Source organism: Ammospiza caudacuta, chromosome 1 (genome assembly GCF_027887145.1).
Source record: "Ammospiza caudacuta isolate bAmmCau1 chromosome 1, bAmmCau1.pri, whole genome shotgun sequence".
In the NCBI taxonomy this organism is placed as follows: Eukaryota; Metazoa; Chordata; class Aves; order Passeriformes; family Passerellidae; genus Ammospiza; species Ammospiza caudacuta.
The window spans coordinates 18,337,260-18,362,224 of NC_080593.1; positions in this window are offsets into that span (position 1 = coordinate 18,337,260).

Sequence of the window (24,965 nt, forward strand, 5' to 3'; positions counted from 1 at the left end):
GTCCCTTTACAAACTAAAGTCTGCACTGAGATATACAAATATGTCTCCTAACACAGCACATGCCTTTACCTGCAGCACAGTGCAGGGTAGGGAACAGGCAGTAAGTAGTGACAATGACAGCTTTTCCTCAGTCCAGAAGAAAAGGCTGTTAAATATTAATTGGCAACATAGACAATATGCAGCTTTTACTGCATATGTAAATACTACAATACTCTGATTTCCAAGACTCATTTGCAAAATGTAACTCTGTAATTTGTTCAATCTTATTTATGATTTTCATACTAGTCTTTAATATTTTATAACTAATATAATAAAGTCCAGTAATAAATTCCCTTTTTTCCTCACCCCCCTTTTGCTTTTTTGCTCTAGAACTGCCATTAAAAGATAATAGTTCAAAACTGCAGCTGGAATGATATTTAAATCTCTTCACCAGCTGGAGGATATTCTGGGCAAAGTGCTAGAAGGAAAGAAGCACCAAGATCTCTTTGAGGCAAGATACAATATTACTTACATGCCTCCATTTCAGTCTTACAAGCTTCTGTAAGTCCTCTCTCACAACAGAGAGTAACGCAGGAGTGCCCTTGGAAGAGGGTGAAGGAGTAAGTGAAGGATGAGCTTGCAGCCCATGAGTAGTATTCATGTAATGCTTTTAGTCTGCTCTTCTGCACTGTCTTCCAAAGTGCCTAAACTCAGCCAGAAAACACAGGCTGAATGCCTCAGTTAAGGGTAAAATGCTGCAGGCAGTAATTATCAATCACTTTCTTTTTCCAACCATCAAAGAAGGTAATTTGTTTGTTTTCCCCACCCAGCAAGGAAAAGACTGGGTGGTCTTCTGACTTCAGAGTCTGAGAAATATTCCTTTCCAGGACGGGGCTACCCCAGGCCCCTTGGGCAGCATGAGGTCCTTTTTCAGCATGGTCTCACACTGTACTCGATTTTAGCCACAGACATTAAGACTGTGGCAATGTTTTGCAAATCATCACTAAATACCTTTTCTTCATAGTGCCATGTAAATCTTGGGAGCGTTTCCAAGAAAGGAATAAAGCCTTGCTTGTGGAAAGGTAACATGTTTCCAGTTCCTCAGCTGTCTTCATCAGCATGGGACTGCCATGCCACCGAGATTTTTTACCAGGTTAAAGACTAATTCCTCTCCATTTTGCAGTAGTTGTTACCAGTTGCAAGAACATAGTTGCTTTGTTCAATATGTAAGTAACTGTGAATTCTGATGGTGTTATTTCATTGAGGGAGAGACATCCCAATTAAACATTAGCATAAAAACTCCAGCACCTTGCAGGAAATTCAAACAATTATCCTATTTATTTAAAAGCATCTCTTGGATTGCTACACATTCAGACTTCAAAAAATGATTTAAATTTTTTGTTTCCCATTCCCTTCTTAAACAGTGTACTTCTGATAGTACCTATGCTGAAAGCCATGCCAGTTAAAGTTGTTTGCGTACTGAAAAACCGAAGTCATGGAATGTTCAATGTTGCAATTCAGTCTCCCTTTGCAGTGAAAGGAAGCTAGGAGAAAATGGGACAGGAACCAGGCTGAAAAGCTTTCTGAAAGCTGCAGCTGCAGCCAACAGCTGAAATTTAAAATCAGACATTATTTTCTCTCCTCATCTTGTGGGCTCTGCTACAGTTTCAATAAACCACAAATTTAGCCACAGAGGCACTATCACTTGTAATTTTCTTTTGCTGATGGAGCTAAAATAAGAACCATTAACACTTCCCCAACTTCAGAAAGCAGCGTATGTCACTCTCCAATAGGGCTCTTGACAGGTTCCATGTGGACATGTTAGGCAAGTAGCAACCCCCAAATGCAGCACTGTGAAATTAGCAATTTAATATTACAGAGAGAACCTGAAGAACAAGATCATATGGGTCAAGGAAGGCACAAGCAAGAACTGCTGCCATTTTCCAACCCAGTGGGAGAACAGATCTGTGACAGCCAGCAGACATGGCTCCCTTGGATTTCCAGAGGGCATGTAGCAACATCCCTGGTGAAGAAACAAAGAGAGGAGATCTTCCTACTGATAAAAATCTAAATAAAGATAGGAAGAACCCTAAACCCTTTTTGTAGGTACAAAAGCCAAATTTCCCTGGAGATGTAGATAATCAATCACACAGAGTGGACTGGTTCAGGCAGCTCTCTATATTAGTGAGCTGAAAAAGAGGGTTTGAGTGAGATGGCAGAGCTTACTGAGCACATTCTGATATTCAGGGAAGACTTCAAGGGCTGGTTACAAGGAAGAGACCTCACAAGATTCGCTGAATGGGTAGTAAATTGACAGATGAAATCCCATGTAGACAAATGTAAAGTGATGCACATTGACATCGAACAAACTATTATTGCTCAAAAAGAGAATTTGAGGTTATAACAATTTTTTTAAAAATTTCAGCTCAGTGCTCATTAGTGATTAAAATACCTTGCATAGTTGCTAGAAGATACTAGGAAACGAATAGCAAATAAGGCAGATAGTACCATTATGCTACTGTAGAAATCCACAGTCCACCAACATCTTGAATATTGCATGCAATTTTAATTTACTCCAGGTCAAAAAAGATAAAATGGAAATGTTAAGAAAAAGGCAGCATGGATGATCAAAGTTACAGAAGAGTTTCTGTACAAGGAACATCTGAATTATGTAGGACTCTCCATTATAAAAACAGATGACTCAAACATCTGCTTGAGGTCTATAAACATGAGTGACAGAAGTTGAATGGAAAAAGGCTGGTCATTGTCTCTCTCAATACAGACTGTAGGGTCATCAAATAAAAGAAGTAAGCTAATGATTCAAAACTACATAGATGTGAATATTAATTTCACAGAGCATTATGGAAGTGCTGGTAAGCTGGGGAACTTCCTGCTACAGGACATTGCAGTTACCAAGTTAAGAATAGTTTAAAAAATAAAAAACAAGTTAATGGGGAAAAAAAAAATCCATTGAGCACTGTTAAGAAAAAGGACATAATCTTTGGTTTCCCTCAAGAAATCTTTTAATTGCATATTTCTGGGAACTGGGAGGGTATTCCAGGAGTATGATTACATACTTTCCTTGATCCCACATCCATCTTTAGGTAACAATCACCAGTCAAGACAGGTTGTTGGGCCTGGTACAACTGCTCTTACACTTGACAAGGTACAAGAAGCCCTAATGCTGACAGCAACACTTCATAATATGTGCTAAATATAAGAAATAGAAACACATTACAACAGAAAAACAGCAACGACTAGACCTAATCCAAACACTCTGCTCTGAGGTGAGAATCACATGGAAATCTTCTCCAAAGAGAGGCTATGGGAGAAAATGAATGGCATACAAAACATTAAGTCATGTCTCATCTGTTGTAGAAAACTGTCTACAAAGGAAAGTTGTAGCAGTGGAAGCCACAGAATGAACTTGCAGTGCCTCAGCTATTCCACAGAGGTGGCAGACAATGCAGGGTAAATCTTACAGGGCATCAGCATCCAAGGCTCTGCACACCATCAAGTGTCAGAGCTCTGTTAAACCTTTTGAACAAGGGATCTGTACAGCATTGGAGGGCTGAGATCATTTCTCCTGCATCAATTCCCTTCTACCAAGAAGCCTCTCTGCAGGACTGTGGGTGCCCTGACTTAGACTGAAGCACAGCGTGGCACCAAGCCTCCCGTGCCCTTCCCCATTTCTCTGGGATATGGGACACAGGGAAGGCTGTGCAGATCAGCACACAACACTCCACAAGGCAGCACTAGCGTCTGGTATGTCATTGGTAATTGGCTTGTTTAGAAGCATGAAATCTGAATATCTGCTCACACTGCTGCACACAATCTTGCTATGAAGGTATCATATGATTTTTGTTCCTGTAGTTCCTTGGAGATTTGCTTTGACTATTCCCTATTTGAGATGTGTAACCACCTCTATGCTTTCTCAGTCCAAGGAAATGGGAGATTTTTTTATTTTAAGTCAGGAGACGTTTTTCAAGGGCAAAGAATAATACATCTTTTATTAAGCAGTGATGCACAGTAAGAAACCTTTTACTAGCAATTTTTCAAGGAATGTTATAACTGGCTGACTTGAAAGAGACCTATCCAAAATCTCATTAGATTTTCAAGTACTTTAGAAAGCAGTTCTTACAGAATTACCGAACACACAGGAAAGCAATGACAGTTTCATACCTGGATATTGTACTTGTGTGTTAACTGCAGAAACACATCAGAGCGGTGAGGAGCACTTGGAGCTACTGCTGTAACAGGGAGCTCCAGGGATTGTTGCAGCAGACCCTTTGTAAACGTTCTATTTGCATGATTAAATACTGTTTCTCAAGTGATGTACATATGATATACAGTGATGTGTCTCAGTAACTCCTCACCCAGAAAATCTGAAGTAATAAAAATCACAAAATCTTCACAGGTGTGGCACACACACAGTTTGTAACACCTTGCATAAGGTGCACAGTTTGTAACACCACATATCCACACCTTTGGATACTGTGGTTTGTGTAGAGCAGCCAAATCTGTCCTCTGCTGGAGACCAGGGCTCTGCACATGGCCCTGCAAAGGTGGCTGCAGGCTGGCAGATGCACTGCTTGTTCTGGAGATGTTTCACACCCATCTGCAGTATTGGCACTGCAAATGACAGAAAATAAGAGTGTTCTTTTCTAGCTGACAGGACTTCTCCTTAGATACCACCAAAGAATCCCATTCCTTCCTTCTTTTGAAGGGGAGCCAACCTGCCACATCTCACTTAGCCTCAGCCATCAAAAATCCAAGGAAATATCCACCTAGTATCCAGTTAGTAACCACAGAGGAGAAGGAGGAACTACTTAAGGTAATTCATTGCACTGAATTTAGACCCCTATTTGAAGATGGGGTGAATTAGTCTCCTGAGACACCTCTCCATGACTGCACAGCAGCACACACATCAGACAAAATGCCCAGCACATACAAGGGCCAATATTACAGGAGCTGACTCTTGCATGCAGCACAGCAGAGCATTTATTGTTCAGTGGGCAGCTCTCCAGTGGAGGTAGTGGTGAACACTTGAAAACATCTGCACATATGACTTTTTGGATGGCATGACACTTCCTTAAATACTTCTGAAAATAAAATAAAATTAATTTTTTATTTGGAAAAACATGTACTCTCTATACATGGAAATATCTCCTAATACTCTTTCCAACATTTCCACAATGTTTTAGACAGTGAGTGATTCCCATGTAGACTGTTTTCCTCAAGAGCCAAGCACACATTTAATTCTAAATTTTAGGCTCATGTTCCAGATTCTCTGTATGAAGACTTTGCTATTTCTATTTTTGCCCAACACTTTTTGTCACACAGTTTTGCTGCCAGCAGACTAGACAATCATTTTCTTAAACACTTCTCTCTTGAAACAAAACAATCCAACCCAGACCATATTCTGCGGAGACTCTCACTGCCATGAAATGCTGTTTTACAAGGCTGAGGACGGTCTGTCTTTCCCTTACACTACATTTCTGTTTGCAATCTCATACCAGATGGAGTTGTTGCATGATCCCTGTCCAGACTTTGAAAACCCAAGCATGCAGCCTGCTCTTAAAACTTGTGTCAGTAACACTCCATGAGTGGCCGCTGTGGGTGTGCCAGAAGGCTGCAAGCAGCTCTTCCTTCCCCCTCTGACCCCAATCCCCAATCCATACAGACACCCTGCAGCTCCCACCCGAGCTCTGCTGAGCTGCCTGGGGATGCCAGGGCTGTGCAGCACATGGCAGCACACGGGGGTAACACCTCTGTCCCACTGACACACCTGAGCACCCTGCAAATGCCTGCTCAGCTGCTGCTTCTATCACTCCTGCTCATCATCTCTGGCATGTTTTGCTGACAGCATACTTTACTTCCCGAGAAACACAGGAAGAAAAGTTATTTTTAGACCAAGGCATAGTGAGAAGGCTGTTTTTTAAGGTGTTGGTAGTTGGATAGAGTGGATAGCTGGGCTGGAGAGAGGCTGGGAGCTGGCCTGGGGGTTACAGCAGCTGAAAGCTGAGCACCAGCACACCACCACTGACAGGGAGAGCAAACACCCACCTCCTGCAGGCATTAAACTGCTGTCCCCTAAAACACACAGCCCAGCAGCAGGAGGGGGAATTCACTTCCCATCTTGATACTTCATCGCAAGACTTGTCCTGGCCTTTCACTCTGGGCCATGACCCGACTGTGCTCAATGTCCTGCCAATCAAATACAGGCAATTTTTGCAAAACTAAATATTTCATACCATGGAAAGTCCCAGAGCTTAGAGCAAATAATTTGATCTCCACCCATTGTCTGTTTCAAAACTTCCTTCACTGCTTCAAATTACAGCCCTCTAATGAAAGTATGGGGAAATCAGATGAACAGAGAAATCAGACTTTGACAATAGAGACACTAACCATATGCAAACCACTTTTTTTTTTTTTTTTAAGTTCTTTTTAAAACTTCCATTTGTCTCTCATCCTCAATGAAACACAATGAGTCCCAAAGGAAGAACATGAGAAGCATGTCCTGCAGGCTCCCTGTGGATGGCAAGATCTCCATATGAAAGTCCAGAAACTTAATCAGGCCTGGATAAGAAAAGTTAAAGCTATTCTTAGATGCTGCTTTGGAAACCACAAACTGATTTTGAACACAGAAGAGCAGAAGTCCTCCTTGAGAGTCCTGAAAGAACTTGAAATCCTCAGTCTTTTTCTAATATCTCATTTTCAGGTGGAGCCTCAGGCTGCTGCCTCTCCCTACAGCCTCAAAACTGGCTGGACCACAAGAGATTCTGCTCCAAGCCAGTGTCATAAGATTGATTAACCACTTAAAACTCTGTGTAAGACCTCAGAATAGGTCATAAGCAGAGGTGACTCTATAAAACTCATGACACTTGTTTTTGCAGCTACACAATGATGCAGGCACACACATTTAGCACTCTGCACACACTGCAATGCCATCAGTGTAAACTCCTACATTCTGAAGGAAAATGAAACTTTTATAACTGCTTATTGGTTATTGAATTGCCTGGTTGAAGATAAAAACAAAACAAAATTTAAAGTTTTAGACTAAATACAAGTTGTAGTGCTGGCAGAATTTTGAACTGATCTTAAAAAATACCTGCACATGGGATAATGAGAACTATTTCTTAATTTTACTGAATGTTCTTCACAGGAACAGTGTTAGATTTAAATCCCAACAAGACATTAGTGTTGCCTATGGAAAGAAAAATACCCAAGGAATATATAGCTGATATACCCCCCCTCCGCAAAAAAAAAAAAAAAAAAAAAAAAAACCCAAACAAAACAAAACAAAAAAGAACAACAAAAGAAACAAAAAAAAAACCAAAAAACTCCACCAAACCAAACCAAACCAAACCAAAGAAACCCAAAACAACAACAACAAAACACACACACAAAAATCACTTAAACTTGACTTGGCAAAGTCTTTACACATATTAGATAAAAGATGTAGAAAACAGATGCTACTCCTTACCAGCAGCCAAGATCTTCTAATAACCCTAGAATTTGTTAATCAGCTAACATATGGTACTGCTTTAGGAAAACACACTATTTCGATTTTGCATTTACATGGTCAGTTTCCTACAAAACTATTGTCAAGATTTAACTACTGTTAAATAACCTGGTAATTTTTATTCCTATACTTTGAATAAGTCAGTAAGTACAAAATAAGAAGATAATAAATTTTAATCCAAACAAAATCTCATTTTTTACATAGTTTTCAGTGATGAATAAATTTCCACTTAGCCATTCTGAATCTCACAAATCTATAAAAATCACAACTTGCTGCAAAATTATGACTTAAAAATTCTGTTGACTTTGACTTCAAATCCACTACATTAAGATTTTAGGACAAAGCAAAACTGTCAAGGCAAAATTTAGTATAACTTCATAATATCTGCACAAGGTGGTTCCCACATATACATAACTTCATTAATGTGTTTTAACCTCTATTTTAAATACATAAGAAGCCTTGCTGTCTCCTAAAATGATGCCAAAATTTCCTTACACAGAATATATAACTTCTAAATATCATTAGGTAAAAAAATTTAAAATTTGCTTATTAGGTTTATTACGGATGTTAGGATGTTATTCACTTAAATTTAAGTTTTAAATCAATATGCCTCTGCTGATCTGGTCTCTCTCTGATTGTCACTGGCTTTATTTACCAATACTCGGCTGCTGAGCCAGAACAGCTTCTGCCACCCTGACACAAATTCAGTGCCAGTCCCATCACAATGCCACATACCTTGCACAAACCTGCCACCACTCAATCTGGGTGCCAGGTCGTGGTTTGTGCTGCTCAGCTCCCACTGGAAATGGGAGCAGGCTGCTCTGCAAAGGCCTTTGGCACACCATGCTCACAGACACAGCAGCAGCTCCCCCAGCTCAGCTGCTTACACAGCTCTAAGTGGGTTTTGGCCCACAGTCAGGAGGCTTTGGCTGCCCAGGGTCTCTCTGCAGTGCCAGGGCTCCTCCACGGCCCCAGCTCTGCCACAGCCGGCCAGGGCCACTGACCAAGGACCCAGGTGTGCCACAGCTGGCCAGGGCCACTGACCAAGGACCCAGGGGTGCCACAGCTGGCCAGGGCCACTGACCAAGGACCCAGGTGTGCCACAGCTGGCCAGGGCCACTGACCAAGGACCCAGCTCTGCCACAGCTGGCCAGGGCCACTGACCAAGGACCCAGGTGTGCCACAGCTGGCCAAGGCCACTGACCAAGGACCCAGGTGTGCCACAGCCGGCCAGGGCCACTGACCAAGGACCCAGGGGTGCCACAGCTGGCCAGGGCCACTGACCAATGACCTAGGGGTGCCACAGCAGGCCAAGGCCACTGACCAAGGACCCAGGTGTGCCACAGCTGGCCAGGGCCACTGACCAAGGACCCAGCTCTGCCACAGCTGGCCAAGGCCACTGACCAAGGACCCAGGGGTGCCACAGCTGGCCAGGGCCACTGACCAAGGACCCAGGTGTGGGGCCCTGGGTGCCCCAGGTTCTGCAGCCAGAGGCTCCAGTGCTTTCCCGTGCCACCCTGCCGATGAGGTGACATCAAAGCAGCTCTGCTCAGAGCATGGATGGAAGGGAAAACTGTCTCTGTCCAGACAAGAAAACTGAGCAAGAACAAGGGAGTTTGGCAGAGAAGGTCTGAAACACAGTAAAGCTCATGGAGAAAGCTTAGGAAGGCATTTATGTTTCAGATTTGCTATTTAAATTAAAGATAGGCAGTTTTGAATATGTATACATATTCTGCAGTTTGAAGCCATTAGGAGGGCTTGTTTTTTGGCTGTTTTTTCATGCTTTTACCATCTGACACAGATGTAGCACAATTTTAAAAACTCTTTCAAAGTACTTGCATATGGAAGCTTGTTTACAAGTACAAAAAGAATTGCCTTACAATGCCACTTCTCAGCACTGGACATGACAATGCATTCAGCTCTATTTAAAGGAAGAGAGAGTTCTAAAATTTCTGAATATCTCAAACACAGTAAAAGCATCCAACATGTTTTTCAGCAAATTAACAATTTTTTTTCTGTATTTTCAACAGCAGAATAAAAATGAAAGTTGAGCACATGAATCCCTGAAATTTTTCTAACATTTGGTTTAAAAGTTTAAATCTGGTCTTTTACTTGCAAGAAATGCAAGGCACAAATTTACAGGAAAATAAGGTGATTTAAGAAAAATTAAATAAGAGAATGCCATAACCTTTAGTTATTTGATACTATTCAAAATTTTATAAATTTATATAGACTAGAAGACAGATTTTCTTAAGTTATTAATTATTAAACTTTGAACTATCCCATATATACACCTGTATTCACAGTCACATAATGCTACAACTCTGTTTCACAGCATATCTCTCCCTCTCTAAATTGCTCATCATCAATTAAATTATAAACTCTATCAAGACACACAAGAATTTCCTGCACAGCGTGTGATATAATGGTCCAATGAATTCTGCTGTGAGTTTTAGGCAATTACTCATAATTTAATAAATGATACTTTAAAATGCATTGCAGAAATTCTCTCTCAGTTAAATACTTGTCTTTCACTTAAATGTAGCAATAATCTTCTGAAACAGATGCATGACTGAAATGAACATTAAGAACTTCACATACTGGCACACGTATCTGACAGAGATCTTTAAGAATTCAAAGCAGGTTATACTGTCTGCAGAAGATAAAAGTCCCACCTGGCCAAGTGCCAAAAGAGATCATGGGATGGGATGGGATGAGACAGTGCTGGAATGTGTCTCCTCTGAAAGGCTCGCACGTACATTGTGGGGACAGTGTGTGAGGGTGGCTCACCTGGGTATACAAGCAGCTTCGTGAGCAAACTCACACCTGCAGCAACATTCTTGGCTTGAAAGGGGTTGCAGAGAACACTTGATAAATTACCTGGCAGAAGATGTTTCTACAATCTCCAGCTTATTCTCATTTTAGAAAAATTAATTATTTTAAGTTTTGCCGCATAAATATTCAAGAATTTGCTTACCAAACCTCAGTTCCTATGAATGGCAAATCAAAAAAAAAGTGAATTTTCAGCAGTGTGAGACTTCTGGGGGGCAGAGCTCTTTGGCTTTTGTATAATGGCTCCTACCAGGAGCCCATAAACAGCAGTGGAATTGCAGCCACTGGGATAAAGACAAATTCCCTTCTGACAGCTGAGGAGCAGCAGGGAGGCACAGACAGGTCCTGGGCTTTGTTTTACTGCACCCAGGCTGCTTCCCTGAGTCTGCCCTGTGGGGAGAGAGCAGAGGGCAAGGGGGCTTTGGGGGGTCCCACTGTGCTTGAGCACAGCTCACGGCATCAGGAGCACCCTCCTGAAATGGAGGAGCACAGGGGCTTCCACTGTGCCTCCACACCCCTGTCCCCACGGCCCCGCTCCCACAGTGACAGCACACACTCCTGCATGAAGCACTGAGTTAGGCACGCCTTGAACACCACACTACTTCTGATTAGAGCAGAAATGCACCTAAACAAACACTCTCATTCTACTCTGCTCACCCAGGGTATCTAACTCTGCCGCAAAGGTGGTTTGGATTGCTCTACTATTGATATTTAAACAGAACCCTTGATTCTAAATTATTGGTGGAGGTACTCCAAAGATACCGAAAACGTCTGAAAAGATAACAACATTACAGATTTGTGGATGGGCATAATTACCTCTGTCTCTTAATCCCAGACCCTGGATAATGAAATGCACTGCTGGTGTCTCTCAGAGGTACTCCAGCAGCTTAGACTGGTGCTTTGCAATACAAGCAGTAGCGGATCTGCTGTTGTTTTCTTCTCTTACTGAACATTTGAACATTTCACCCTTGCTGTATCAGCAAATTAGTATCTACTGAGTTCAAAGCTATTACACAATACCCACAGTCCCTCCCCCTTAACAAAGAAAATACTTGTAAAAAAAATTAGATTTCTAAATAATAACAAGATGTATGAAATCAAAATTTCATTTAAATGTTTTAACTTACTGAACTATTCTCCTCCAGCAGAGCGTTCTGCACCAGTTATTAGGAACAAGAAGGGAATTTCCTCCTCCTCAGACTATTCTTGAAATAGATTGCAGTAAGTCTTCCTTTCCAACCCCAGCCTTCAGCAGCAAAAGGAAGCAACTCTCAATCTACCGGCAGGAACAACCTCACAAACTAAAATAAACCCCAACCAAACAACCCCCACCCCAAAATTCTGACGATCACTTTATTAAACGTCAACAAAGACATTTCAGAAAGAAGATCTCTATGAGCTGTTTTTTTAAAGACTTCCTACTGCAGAAACCTAAATCACAGCATAATGCTCGCTTGTCTTGCCTTTCAAGTCCGGAAAGCTCTTTGTTAAGATCACTTGTGGTAAGGAAACAAGTTTTCACTCACTCTCTGTGTGTATTTTTGTAAGGCAGTCTTGTAAACAAACCAGTGATAGATTATGGATGCCAACAGAGGACAGATTGCCTTTGCCATGAATGTTAAATGAAAATTTCTACATCAGCCCCACATAGCCTTGCAAGATTTGGGAATTCACTCCATATGGCAGGGTCAACAGTCAGAAGACAGACAATGACAAAAAGGTTCAGGTGGCAACAGACTCCTGACAACTTTATTGTCATTAATAGGCAAGGAAAAGGCAAAATATGTAGCAAGCAGCTGTATAAATGTGCACGGCACAGCATGGAACAATCTCATTTCGAGATCTCAATTAAGTGGAAGCCAAATCAATAGCTAAAGCATATGCTAGACCCTGAGATCAGCCTTGGTACAGCAATGACGAAAGGTGGGCATCAGCTGAATTCAGCAACTGAGAAAAGAGAGGGTCCTTTGGTTCCTGGGTGTGTTTGGGTTTGCTGGGTTTTCCTAAAGAGAGTGCTCTCTGTCTCTTCTTCACTTCTTCAGCCTGGAACACCTCCCCTCTCTTATAGGCCAAAGAAAAGGACTTTGCACAGCAGCTTGCAGAACTCCCTCTCAGAGGGAGTATCAGTATCTCTATCATTAAGGGATTTTGGAAGAGAGATTGATGCTACAGCCTCAGCATCTTAAGAAAGGTGGAAGGCTAGAATTGTCCCTGTCTACTCCATGCCTTCACCCTGGGATCTAATATAAAATCTTGAAAATTCAGCTGTTCTGTGAGCACTTCAGCCTTCACAGGACTCTTCTATGGAAACTGTGTTGACAAAAACCATTCACAAGATTTTTATGTAGCATTGGATTGGTAATCACAGGCTTCTTCAATACAACATGCCACTCCTAGACTTAGCAATCCCTCACTCATATCTTTTTCTGACCTTGCTGCAGACTTGGAAAATAGAGAGACCATGATCTAGCCTTTTAATACTAATATGTGAGGTGGAAGAACTGTAACAGCACAACAGGATCATCACCTTCCAGAAAAAGCAAGAGACAAAGAAAGTCCTTCCTAAGGACATACCTTCCCCCATCCCTGATCAATTTTAGACAATCTGATCAATGATCAGGAAGCTGAGAGTGCTCTGGACTCCTCTGTGAAGGTTTTATTTGCTGTATTAGGAGCCCAGGCTGCTCATTTAGGGGCGGAAGTTTCATGACTAGAAGTCAGTCATCTTTGAAAATAACAGACTGAACTAGAAATCATCACCTCACTGAAACAAAATGGCTTTTCACAATAGAAAATCACAAATTATGGGCAGATGCTCCATCAGTGCAAAAGAATAATCACAAACTGAAAACAGAAACTTGGAAAAACAAAGCATGCAGGAAATTCAGAAAGAAAGGCGTTGGGGTCAATGTGACAGAGGAAAAGAGCTGAAATTGAAGGCTACTCTCTACTGGGAAAAGTCTGAAGAAATACAGGAAAAATATTTCCACAAGTTTTCTGGCAAAGGAATCCTCCATTAGGAAGCAAGGAAATAAAAGTGCTCCTGGGATAAATGCAGAGAGAGGTGTTTGATAGCTCATGACTACCTGCCATCTGATTAGCAGTGAATGCTCCTACCACAGAGGCAGCAGGTATGAACATGTGCTGATATACTGAAATTCTGTCCTGAGAAAGCATGTGACAATACTTCTAATTGACCCCAGCAATACTTGCACCTCCCAAAATGTCAATAAAATTTGTTACAGATTTATTCAGTTGATGATTTTTGTTTCATATGAGAACAAGGAGTGCCGTCTCAGAGTAATTAGGTTGCCATACCAAAATCATGTTCATTTAAATAGCAGACTAAATGCAAACAGATGCTGTCTTGATTTCACATTTTAATTCCAAGACAATGGTTCCTAAAGCAGGGTCCCAAACTATGTATGGCCTGTTGCAGGGCTCTGCAAAACTGAAATCTCATTTTACAGTACCCAAAAAGCATTTTGGGGAATAAAGGGAATAAATTGCAGTTACCCTTCTTACACACATGAACTTTGCCTCTTTTTGGAAGAGAAATGGAAGGAAGATAGTAGCAGGACCCAATAAAAAGCTGCAGCTATTATGCATAAAATTGCTATTTAGCAGTGAATGAACTTTTTATAATGTTTTTTACCATATCCTTATTTTACTCATCATGTTATCTCTGACTATGGAGTTACAGAAGGTAATACTTTTCTGTTAATACTTTTCTCTTTTTTAAATGAAAACCCACTCTGACTGCAGCCTCCCCTGTCAGAGTCACCCTGCACACAGCCAAGGCGTAGGTGGGGAGAAGCAGCTGCTGCCAGGATCACACACCACAGCTTAAATAGAGACTCAGAACTTTCATTCCAGCTCTTCCAAAAACTTGACGTGTCCCTGTTTTGCCTTAATTCCCTTCCAGGAAGTCGGGGTGTAACCTGTGACAACTTGCTAATGCTGTGCATGCCTGTTTTGCTGTTACAGAAGTATCTTTTGAAGGTTTATCTTTGCACTCCTCAGAGCAGTCCCTTAAATAACCCACTGTCACACATTTCACAAGTGTCCTCTGCAGTGGTAATGTGTCACTATCACTGGGGACATTTGTTGCAATGATGCAGACAATGCTTTTATCTCAGCTACAAAATTCTTAAAACTAATAAACTAATTCTTGTAGTTCTGGTTTTGACAATCCTTATGACACAAAGCAAAATTTGTATACAGATTTACAGAGCAAAAATTGTATACAGATTTGATTCCATCCTCCAGACACGCTCAGCCAGATCCAAGGGGGAGTCAAAAGATGCCCAGAACTTAGAGGAGGGCAGAGGCTTTCCCATATCCAACACACAGCAATCCTGCCACTTCTCCTCACACCTCCTTGCTTCTTGGAGCTCTGTCCTCTGCTCTCACAGCTGAGGTTTTCCCATCTCTATCAGCCTGATAACAGCATCCAGGGCAACACAGCAAAACAATGCAGCACAGTCCAAGGTGACAAATACATGTGAACTTATGCTAGTTCTGTGGTGACAGAGCAGTACCTGGAGCACCTCTAGCTCATGAGTAGATTAAGACCACAGGACAAGAACCCAGGTAGTGCTCAGATAGTGCTCAGGTAGTTCTCTTGGATTTATGACATTTAAAACAAGTCCTGAGTGGGTGCAGGCAGCTATCACTATCTCGCTGCCTGTGCTGGAGTGTTTGGCCTCCAAGAGGCAGGGAGTAGGTCTGATGCTGAAGACATGGGCATCACTTGAGACTCAGCTGAACAGAGGCTGCTGAATGTCAGTAAAAAACAGTCACTCCTGTGGCCTTAAAAAGAGGTTTCTGAGATTACAAGCTTTTTAGAGTAATTTAACTTAAATTCTTATTCTGACCTGGCAGCATTCCCACAAAGACAAATTACAACAATTATTAAATTGGTGTAAAAAAGCTACACAGCACTTGGAGTACTTTTTTCAAACTAACCAAGTAAAAAACTTGTAATTTAAGAGCCCACTAAAACAGAATAAAGAAAGCTCCACCAATGGGTTCAAAAGCAAGCAAAAGGCAAACAAACAAAGAAAAACAAAGCATCAGAGATGCAGAAGGCTGGGAAGCTGCTTGTATTGGGTTTGCTAGGGAAAGTTTTGGTAGTGAGGGGACAGGGGGCTACAGGGGTATCCATGGGAAGCTGCCAGAAGCTTTCCCCATGTCTGACAGAGCCAATTTCAGCTGGCTCCAGGATGGACCCGCTCCTGGCCAAGGCTGAGCCCATCAGCCAGGGTGGCTGTGCCTCTTGGATATTGTATTTAAGAAGGGGAAGGAGGATATTGCACAGAGGCAATTGTGGCCAGAGAAGAGAGGAGTGAGAATATGTGAGACAATCAACTCTGAAGACATCAGTAAAGAAGAGCAAGGAGGTGCTCCAAGAGCCAGAGCAGAGATTGCCCTGCAGCCCGTGGTGAAGGAGGTGATGAGGCAGGTTGTTTCCCTGCAGCCCAGAGAGGTCAGTGGGGGGGCAGAGATCCACCTGCAGCTCATGGAGACCCCCATGCTGGAGTGGGTGGGTGCCTGAAGCAGCTGTACCCCCTGAGAAGCCTGGGCTGGAGCAGGATCCTGGCAGGACCTGGGCAGCCATGGAGAGAGGAGCCAGCTCTGGAGCAGGTTTGCTGTGGGGGACCCACGCTGGAGAGGAGGTGAAGAACTGCAGCCTGTGGGAAGGATTCATGTCAGCTTGGTGGGGACTGCCTCTGCAGGGAGGGAGCCCACGCTGGAGCAGAGGAGTGTGAGGATGCTCCCCTTGAGGTGGAAGCAGCAGCAGGAACGATGGATGATGAACAGACTGTTACTCCCATTCCCAATGTCCCTGCATTGCTGGCAGGGGGGGATAGAGAATCGGGAATAAAGATGAGCCTGGGAAGAAGGAAGGGTTGTGTTTTAAGATTTAACTTCTCATTATCCTACTCTGATTTGATTGGCGATAAATTAGACATTTCCCCAAGCAGAGTCTGATCTGTCCAGGATGGTACTTGGTGAGTGATATCTCCTGGTCCTTGTCTCAACCCACAAGCATTTCATTACATTTTCTCTCCCCTGCCTAGCTGAGGATGGAAGTGATAGAGCAGTTTTGGTGAGCTCCTGCCATTCAGCCAGGGTTGACCCACCACACTGCTTCATTAAAAAACAATAAAATGAAAATTCATTATGGTGAAAAAAGAAAAGCATTCATCTAAATATACAAGACTAATAGAAGAATATTTCTGTAATATTATAATAGTTTTACTGTGCTAAGATACGTTTTTAAAATTAAGGGTCATTGACTGACAAAAGCTGAAAATTAGTAGTAAACATATGACCCAAAAATGCAAATTATAAATGAAGAAGTGGTTACTGAAACTTCCAAAGAATATATGTGCATTGCCTGAATTAGAATAGAAATTATAGAATCACAGAATAGTTTGGTTTGGAAGGGACCTTTAAAGATCATCTAGTCTAACCCTAAGAGCAGAATGAACACAAAGATGGATCTTTGAAAGACAGTGAAATTCAAGATAGGTGAACCTCTGAAAAGATCATAGTAAGGGCAGAGAGTGGTGGATTTTGATGCACAGAACTGCAACATCCTGAGGATGAACAGTGGAGAAGAGGAAGAAGGTCTCACTGTAACTAAAGTAATGTAATAACCTCAGCTGTGCTATCTCTGGGATAGATTAGATCAGGATTCCTATTGTAAATTAATCTCTCAAGAGAGGGCATGGGGGCAGGAGAGGAAAAAGGTGCTGTTCCTAAAATAAAGGGCTATTCTGGAATCAATCCATGTTGGTCAGAGAGAAAAGACAGCCAGATGAAGCCATCTGATTTGGATGGATATGTGCATGACTCAGAGGAGACACACTCAGCTCTGGGGAGTTTTCAAACATGAGGGACAAACTGAATGCACAGAACACCAGACTATCCTACTGACCCAGCTGCACAAGCAAGTCTGGGTTGATTTGTTATTGTTACATGAAAGTTTGCTGTGCTGTTACACACATGCTAAGAGTGTTGCACACATTTAGTGCTTGAAACCATGAATTTACTTCATGCACTGAAATGCAACAGCAAAGTGCATGGCTTCATTTATGCTGTCTTCTTTTGCCTTTCCTACAAAACTGAGGAAAAAAAAATTGCTCTTAACAGAAATACATTGTCAGAGTTTGGAAGTAGATCTCAGAGAAAGCAACTCACCTCTTCAAGGGAGCAAAAGCCAACTAATAAGAAGCAAAGGAAGAAGCAGCCACAAACACCTAAAAATAGAAAGTCCAGTAGGAAGTTCCCCTACAGAGATTTAATCTGCTATTGTACTCAGATCCTGGCATTAGGAGTTAAAATCGACAAGAAGCTATCATCTTTAATACATCATCTCCTTCCTACTGTTCTTTAAAGCAAAGAAGCTGATTAAACATCCTGCCACACTCCGGTAACCTTAAGAGCACATTTCTTCATCTTGCTCTGAAAAGGGTCAGTCACATGTTAAATTGCTCTTCTTTGTGTGAATTTACACTCAGCACAGGACTAAGTCAATAAGGGCTGTACTTCCGATCTTTTCTACAAACCAAGCACTAAAAAGTAGGACATTGCATCTTATTTCAGAGAGATGTTAAAAATTCAAGTATTTCTTGCTCTTTTAAAAAGTTTGACTTTTACATTTGCTTACTGAAGACCCAGATTACTAGTGTGATATATTTCACTAGAATATGAATATCTCCCAAAGCACTAAAAAAGCAAAGAGCTTTACCTTCATTTTATAAAGCAGTAATGATCTTAAAGGTAATAGCTTTATTGTTCCCTAAAATGTAAGTATAAAATTCAGAAGAACGCTTAAAGGCTTTTAATGAAACTAATAAAACCAAAAACACAAATGTGAAATTATTAGATATTAGTATATATTAGCATTTATTTTATTTAAGAAGTAGTATCAATCCATACACACTTCTCTGAACAGATGAACTATTGACTAAAAAGAGATCATTTCTATACAACTGCCAAAATCCCATTTGTCAAAAAGTGTAATTATTCTGGGGGATACAGCAGTGGGGTCTGGGAAGAGCAATTCTTGAGGTTCCTGCTGTTACCTGACAATTCTTTACAGTTTTTGTGCCTTTGAGTACCTGTTGAAGTTGGTAGGAAAACATGTTTGCTTTTTAAAGGCACAAGGTTGAAGGTTCTGCTGGATGATACTTTTCACATGAGACACCAAGGCATAGGTCCCAGAGCACACTTATAATCACTTTCCTCTCACCAGCATGAAAATAAAAACATGTGGCTTCTCTAGATTGTCATGGCAGCACAAAGGGTCAAAAAAACAGAGGGGGATTGTGGGAGGACTTTCCCAAACATTTTCCTACACAGAGAGACAGGCTGGCTATTACATTTTCACCCTTTCAACTTTCCCAAACATTTTCCTACACAGAGAGACAGGCTGGCTATTACATTTTCACCCTTTCAGTACAGGAGGTTTTTCAAGTGGTAAAGGTGTTTGTTCTTTGCACAGCAGAAATGCTGCAATTCTGGCTAGGGAAAGGAATGATGGACCAAACAGCTTTCCAATGTGTACAGTAAGTATGAAAATGAAGGTGATTTTTGAGTTGGAAACCAGCAAATCTGTGAGTGTGATTCAACACCACCACTGCCCTTTGGGACAACCAGGGAGTTGAACTGGACAGAGGAATTATCCTTCCGCTTGTGGGCTCCCAAACAAAAGCAAGCTGCCAGAAGGTCAGGGCAGCCCTAAGTCCAGGCTTGTGGGCTAGGGAGCTCCAGCAGCCCCTGGCACCCTCTCTCCCTGTTAGGCCAGGGGCTGTGAGGCACTCTGCTCTCAGGAAAGCCAGGGGATGTCCTGTGATGGTGTTCACAGGGGTTCTTGGATTGGGGAAGAGACGAGAATGTTGACTCCATGTTTCAGAAGGCTTGATCTATTATTTTATGATATATATTACATTAAAACTATAGTAAAAGACTAGAAGAAAAGGTTTCATCAGAAGGCTAGCTAAGAATAGAAAAGAATGAATAACAAAGGTTTGTAGCTGGAGCTCTGTGTCTAAGCTAGCTAGGCAGTGATTGGCCATTAATTACAAACAACTACATGAGACTAATCACAGATCTACCTGTTGCATTCCACAGCAGCAGATAACTATTGTTTACTTTTTGTTCTTGAAGCCTCTCAACTTCTCAAGAGGAAAAATCCTAAAGAAAGGATTTTTCATGAAAAGATGTCTGCAACAATGTTCCATAGATGGAGCTCTGGCACATTGTGCAGTACTGCCGGGTCACCAAATACAACCTGCAGAGTAACTGTGGTCAGCAGACATCCACACTCTGGATTTTACAGGATTTGTCAAATGAAGATGAAAGGCAGTACTGACCTTCACCTCAGCTCCCTTGGTTTTTTGTACTTTAAGTTCAGCAATTTGGATGAGTAAATGGATACACTCCATGCCTTGGAGTACATCAGCTGTGCTCTCTTACCTGCATCTAGAATGTAACCAGAACCTTTAAATTCCACTCCCCTTTCCCTTCTCTGTGAGCTTAAAAGCAGTAAAGGTACCATGTTTTGGTGCCACTGTTAGTTTTTCCCCTTAGTATCAGTGACAGTAAAAAAAGGACAGGCAATTATTTATGACTATCCGCTGTTAATAGTGCACGCAGAACTCCTGATAGCACAGGAAGCATGAACCCCTTCCTCACAGGATAAAAAGACAATATATCACTATCTGAATGCACAATGCACTTATTGCTCTTAGTATTTGCACCTGGTAACCTTTGAGTCTAATAATATAACTTTAATATTCTATAATACAGTGCTAATAGAGAATTTTTTTAATATGCAAACAAAAGAAACCAATTCTGTCACGTGAAACAATGTTCAAGATACCTCTGGAGCATCAATTTTCTTATTTTTTCTCAAGAAGATGCACAGAACCACAGAACTCCTGTTGTTCTCCTTGCTATACACACACACCCACACCCACCCCCCAGAGACACTGGGCACTCATGCACTAAGCACAAGAGGTGGCATCACCTCTGGTAACTCCTTCACAGAATGACAACAGAGAGGGTCTACAAGAGCCCACCAGTTAGGAAGCTAAGCAAACCAAGTATGTAAGAGAGGAACAAATGAAAGGTGGCTTTGTTGCAGCCTCAGCTGCTGGGAATGCAAGGAGCCACCCGCACAAGAAGGACAAACCCGCCGCACTCAGCTCCCACCAGTACCATGAGGTTTTTCTGCAATGGAGGAGTTTCAAAATGTAAAAGAAATCAGATTTATTTCATTTTAATTCCAGGCTCCCAAGACATAAGCCATAGCTTCATTAACTTGTTAGGAGGTGGTAATGTAGCTGCAAGAAGACATCCCTTCTTCCCTCAGCTGCTCACTTCCAGTCCCTGTCCCCACAAACCTCTGCACAGCCACACACTGAACCATGACAGCTCAGGGAAGTGACCCTGCAGAAACTAACCTTAAAAAAAATCTCTTCTTTTCTTTCTCTGTTAGAGGTTTCACTGCAAAGCATAACTCACACTGAGACTCTATTAGAAAGGAGGAAATGATTAATTGTATATTGGGTTAATTATTAAAGAGTGAATTGGTAAAAATATTATTCCATATACTTTATTGGAAAGCTAACCACAATTTCCCCACCAATTCCAGTAACAATCTGGATATCTTTTTTTGCTTGTAAGTTAATTTAAATTTTCTTTGATACTGCACCTGTTGGGGACACTTAGTGGGTGTGCTGAACATAAGGCACAGAAGAAAATGACTTTGCTCTATTTGGCAGAGGTACCCTATAGGTCTGCTGGTCTCACTACATCCAATCTCATCTAGTCTTGTAAGCAAAGAGGTCCTGAACAAGTTGGACTGAGAGCTCTAAACCCTCCCACAATGTGCAGCCACTTCTGGTGCAATGTATGGCAGCAATTCTGTGTAAGCAACGTGTACAATAATTGTCCAGAGGAAGAATGAAGAGGAAGGTCTCTGCTTGAAACTGAAGAGAGATTTATCCCACAAAAGTATGCAGCACATCATTACCCAAAGCAGAACAAAGGCAGGACATCAGTATTCAAGAGCTATGGGAACATTAACAGGGAAGGGTCAGGGATTTGATGTGATGTCCAAGTGAAATGCCAGTTACAGTTTGCACAGTGCCATCAGACAGATAATACAGTTTTGCTGAGAAATTATTAATTTAATATTATGGAAGAAAAATATTAAGCTATGAGGTTTCATTATACTGAGAGCCTTTGACCCTGGTTTATCCTGGAGTTCAAGCCCTGATAATCTATGTGCTTGAAGCTTCTTAGTGGATAATGGAAAATTCTGCTCCATTTCCTCTGAGACTTCATGCTCATTAGTCACACCATACCAATTAAAAGCTTTGTTAGAAAACCAGAGGAATGTGACACAGCACATGTACAAACCAGGAAGCTTCATTCACATATAACATGGATGAATGGCTCTGTATGGAAAGCCAAGCACTGCATTAGCAGGTCGTGTGCATCAGCCTGCAAGATCAACAAAAGACACGCAAAAATTTTTAAGTCAGCACTCTCACTAAGCAACGAATTTTCATTTTGAACAATGGGAGTTACAGTATTTTTCATAGCCCACACCTTCTTTCTAACCAAAGGTAAAATATTTAAAAGTTGAGTTTTCTTACTTTGCTAGTTTGGCAATTATCTAGCAGGAAATCACTAAACATCATCAGCTACCAACCAGATTCTTTTCCTAACTATCAGAGGTGAAGCTGGGGTTAGTGCCCTGGCAAGCTACTTATGACTAGAATAACAACCATTTTCAAAAGGGATTATTGCCACTATGAACCACTGTCAAGTATCTGTAACAGCAATTCTCAATTAAGGAAAGAATGGGACTCAGCGTCTGTGCTCTGATCATGCAGTTAATCGCTGACTCCGCCTCAATCAAAATAAAAGTAGGATTGAACATGCAGATTGATTTTTGCAACAGTTTGTGTTACCATTCCATGCTCAATTATTTATTACAGAATTTAAAAAATAATGGTCAGCTATAGTGGTAAAAACTTTAATTTGCCACATTTTATTAACCCTTTATGGCTATTCCAGCATTTCCCCCACAGGGAACGGGCTGCTCCCAGGAGGTTTTAGGGTTAACATCTTCCACTGACAGCATGCTATAAACCCAGAAGAGGCAATAGCTCTACCTTTCAACTTCTGTTTTTATTTCTACATTTCAAATGCAGCATAATAGAGATGTTTAGCATATTTCTTCTATTATAGACAGAATACTTTGTAAAATATTCCATCTGTGACAGGGATGATCACATTAGAGTTTATTCCTCCTCCAGCACACTGGGAATATTGCTTTTTTCCTGCCCTTTTTCTTACCAGCACATCCTTACATCCTTTATCCTTGGGGATGGCAACTCACCATACGGGGCCAAAAGCCAAGGTAGTGACCACACTCCCAGCACCTCTGCAGCTCCCACTTTGTCCTGGTGGCCTGGGTGCTGGCAAGGGACAGGGACAGCTCTTGCCCCATCTGACCAGCACAGTGCCAGGAGGTGGCCAGGGGGAAAGAGGCAAGAACTGACCTTGTTCTTTCTCACCTGAGCATCAGCAAAAACTGTTGGCTATGGTCATTGGTCCCACCAAGCATAGAAGCCAAACTTCACTCTTCACTCTCTGCTCCTTACAGAAATCTTAACTCAGTATTCTTTCTGTTGAACTACAAGTAATTGTGTCTAAATTTGGGAGGACTTAAACTAAATAATTGTTCATATTGTATGAAGGAAATGCCCACTTGAGCAAACCACCACCCCTCCCCTCCCAGTTTGCAAATCCCCACTGTCAGGAGTGGTGGCACTGTGCTGCCTCACTGAAGGAATGGGCCCTGCTGGGCTCGGAATTCCTTGGGGTCAGGCTGAAATTTCATCAATCACAGCAGAGCACAGCCCCACTGCACTGCAGGCCCTCCCACCTCTACACCTGGCAGGGACCCAGGAGAACCTCAGGATGACTTGAGAAGGGATCTGGTATCCCTGGTCTTCCTCCCTGGTATCAGAGGAAAGGTGGGAGCAAACCGGGGGTGACTCAGAGACCAGCTCTGAAGGAATACTAAGTTAGCAGAATGGCTCCTTCTCCTTCCCCAGAGCCTCCCAGCCACAACTGAGACTTTCTCTTTGAAAGGCTGTGGTTTTCCTCACATTTAGATCTGGTGTGAAGCTGCTCAATGGTGTACTTAGTGAAGGTAGAAATACTACATGAGAAATGAAATTACAAGTACCTGGCTTCTTTTTATGAATTCAAAGAACAGGATTAAAGCTGCTCAAAACACCTATTTCTTTTTTCAGTTTTCACAGAACTTTTATTAAAAATCTATATCCTACTTGGAAGATGTGAGAAGGAGACAGAGTAGAAGCTCTATGGTATTTTGAACCTAAAGAGCTGAGATGTCCTTTGGTTTAGCAGAGCCCTGCATCCCTATCCCCACTAAAATCCAAAATAAATTTTAGATTCTTCATTTGTTTTTAGATTTTGAGCATTTAAGTTACAGGCAGGTAATATCTGCACCATTTTCATTTTGTAACTCTAATGCTGAGAGTCTTTTTTCTTTTCCTGGAATCTGAGGTTTAAATCTGCATTTAGGATTCCAGGAGCTGGAACACCAAGAAAATCTAAAACTATAAAAAGATGTGAGACTTTTTTTTTATATCAATGTCAAATGTGGTTTACCTCAAACTATATATTTGTGGGTTTACAGTCATGCTAAATAAATTAATAAGAAAGTAATTTTTCTAAAATCCTTTCCTCATAATCTCTTTTTCTAGATCAGTCTGATGCCTGCTAACACACCATCCTAAAGTTAAATAGTTTTAGGAAGGTAATTTTTTCTTAATGTTCACCAGGGCATCTCACAGTCTCTCACTAAAGCAAAGTATCTACTCTTTTATTACTCTAATTTTTCAAATTGCCTTTGTATTTGATGGATACAGCTGCATGTAATACACCATTATCTTAAGAGAGTTATACTCTCATTCACTGACACATTAGGCATACTCTCTTTTTAAATGGAATTATATTTTAGTGTAACTGAAAATAATTGAAAAACTACCAGTATGTGCCTATTACTCTAATCACCTACTTTAAAAAATCATGGAATTAAATTACATATGAATGAGTGGAGCAGAATGACAGGATTTTTGTTCAGATACCTGCTTACAGCCCATATCATAAAAGTTACTAAAAAACACCCAAAATACTTGTATATAGACAGATTGAAGTAATTTATCCATTTTCATCATGAGAAAGATGAAAATAAGTTTCAGTACTAAAACAAAAGTAAACTCTGAATCAATAAAATATTTATTATATGTACAGGGAAAGTATTTCACATTTTATTTACAGAGTAAGAAAATACTTACTCCTAATTTTCTTGTTAAAATAATCCAGATTTTCTAGTTAACAAACAAATCCAAAGCACTCGGTGAGAATTTTTTCCTTAGGGGATTAGTGAAATCTCTTGAGCTTTTTCCATTCTTCTACATTTCTCATCATACCCCATTCTATCTTAAAAAAAAAAAAAACAGAACTTTTATTTAAAATACATATTTTTCCAATGGATAAAAATTTA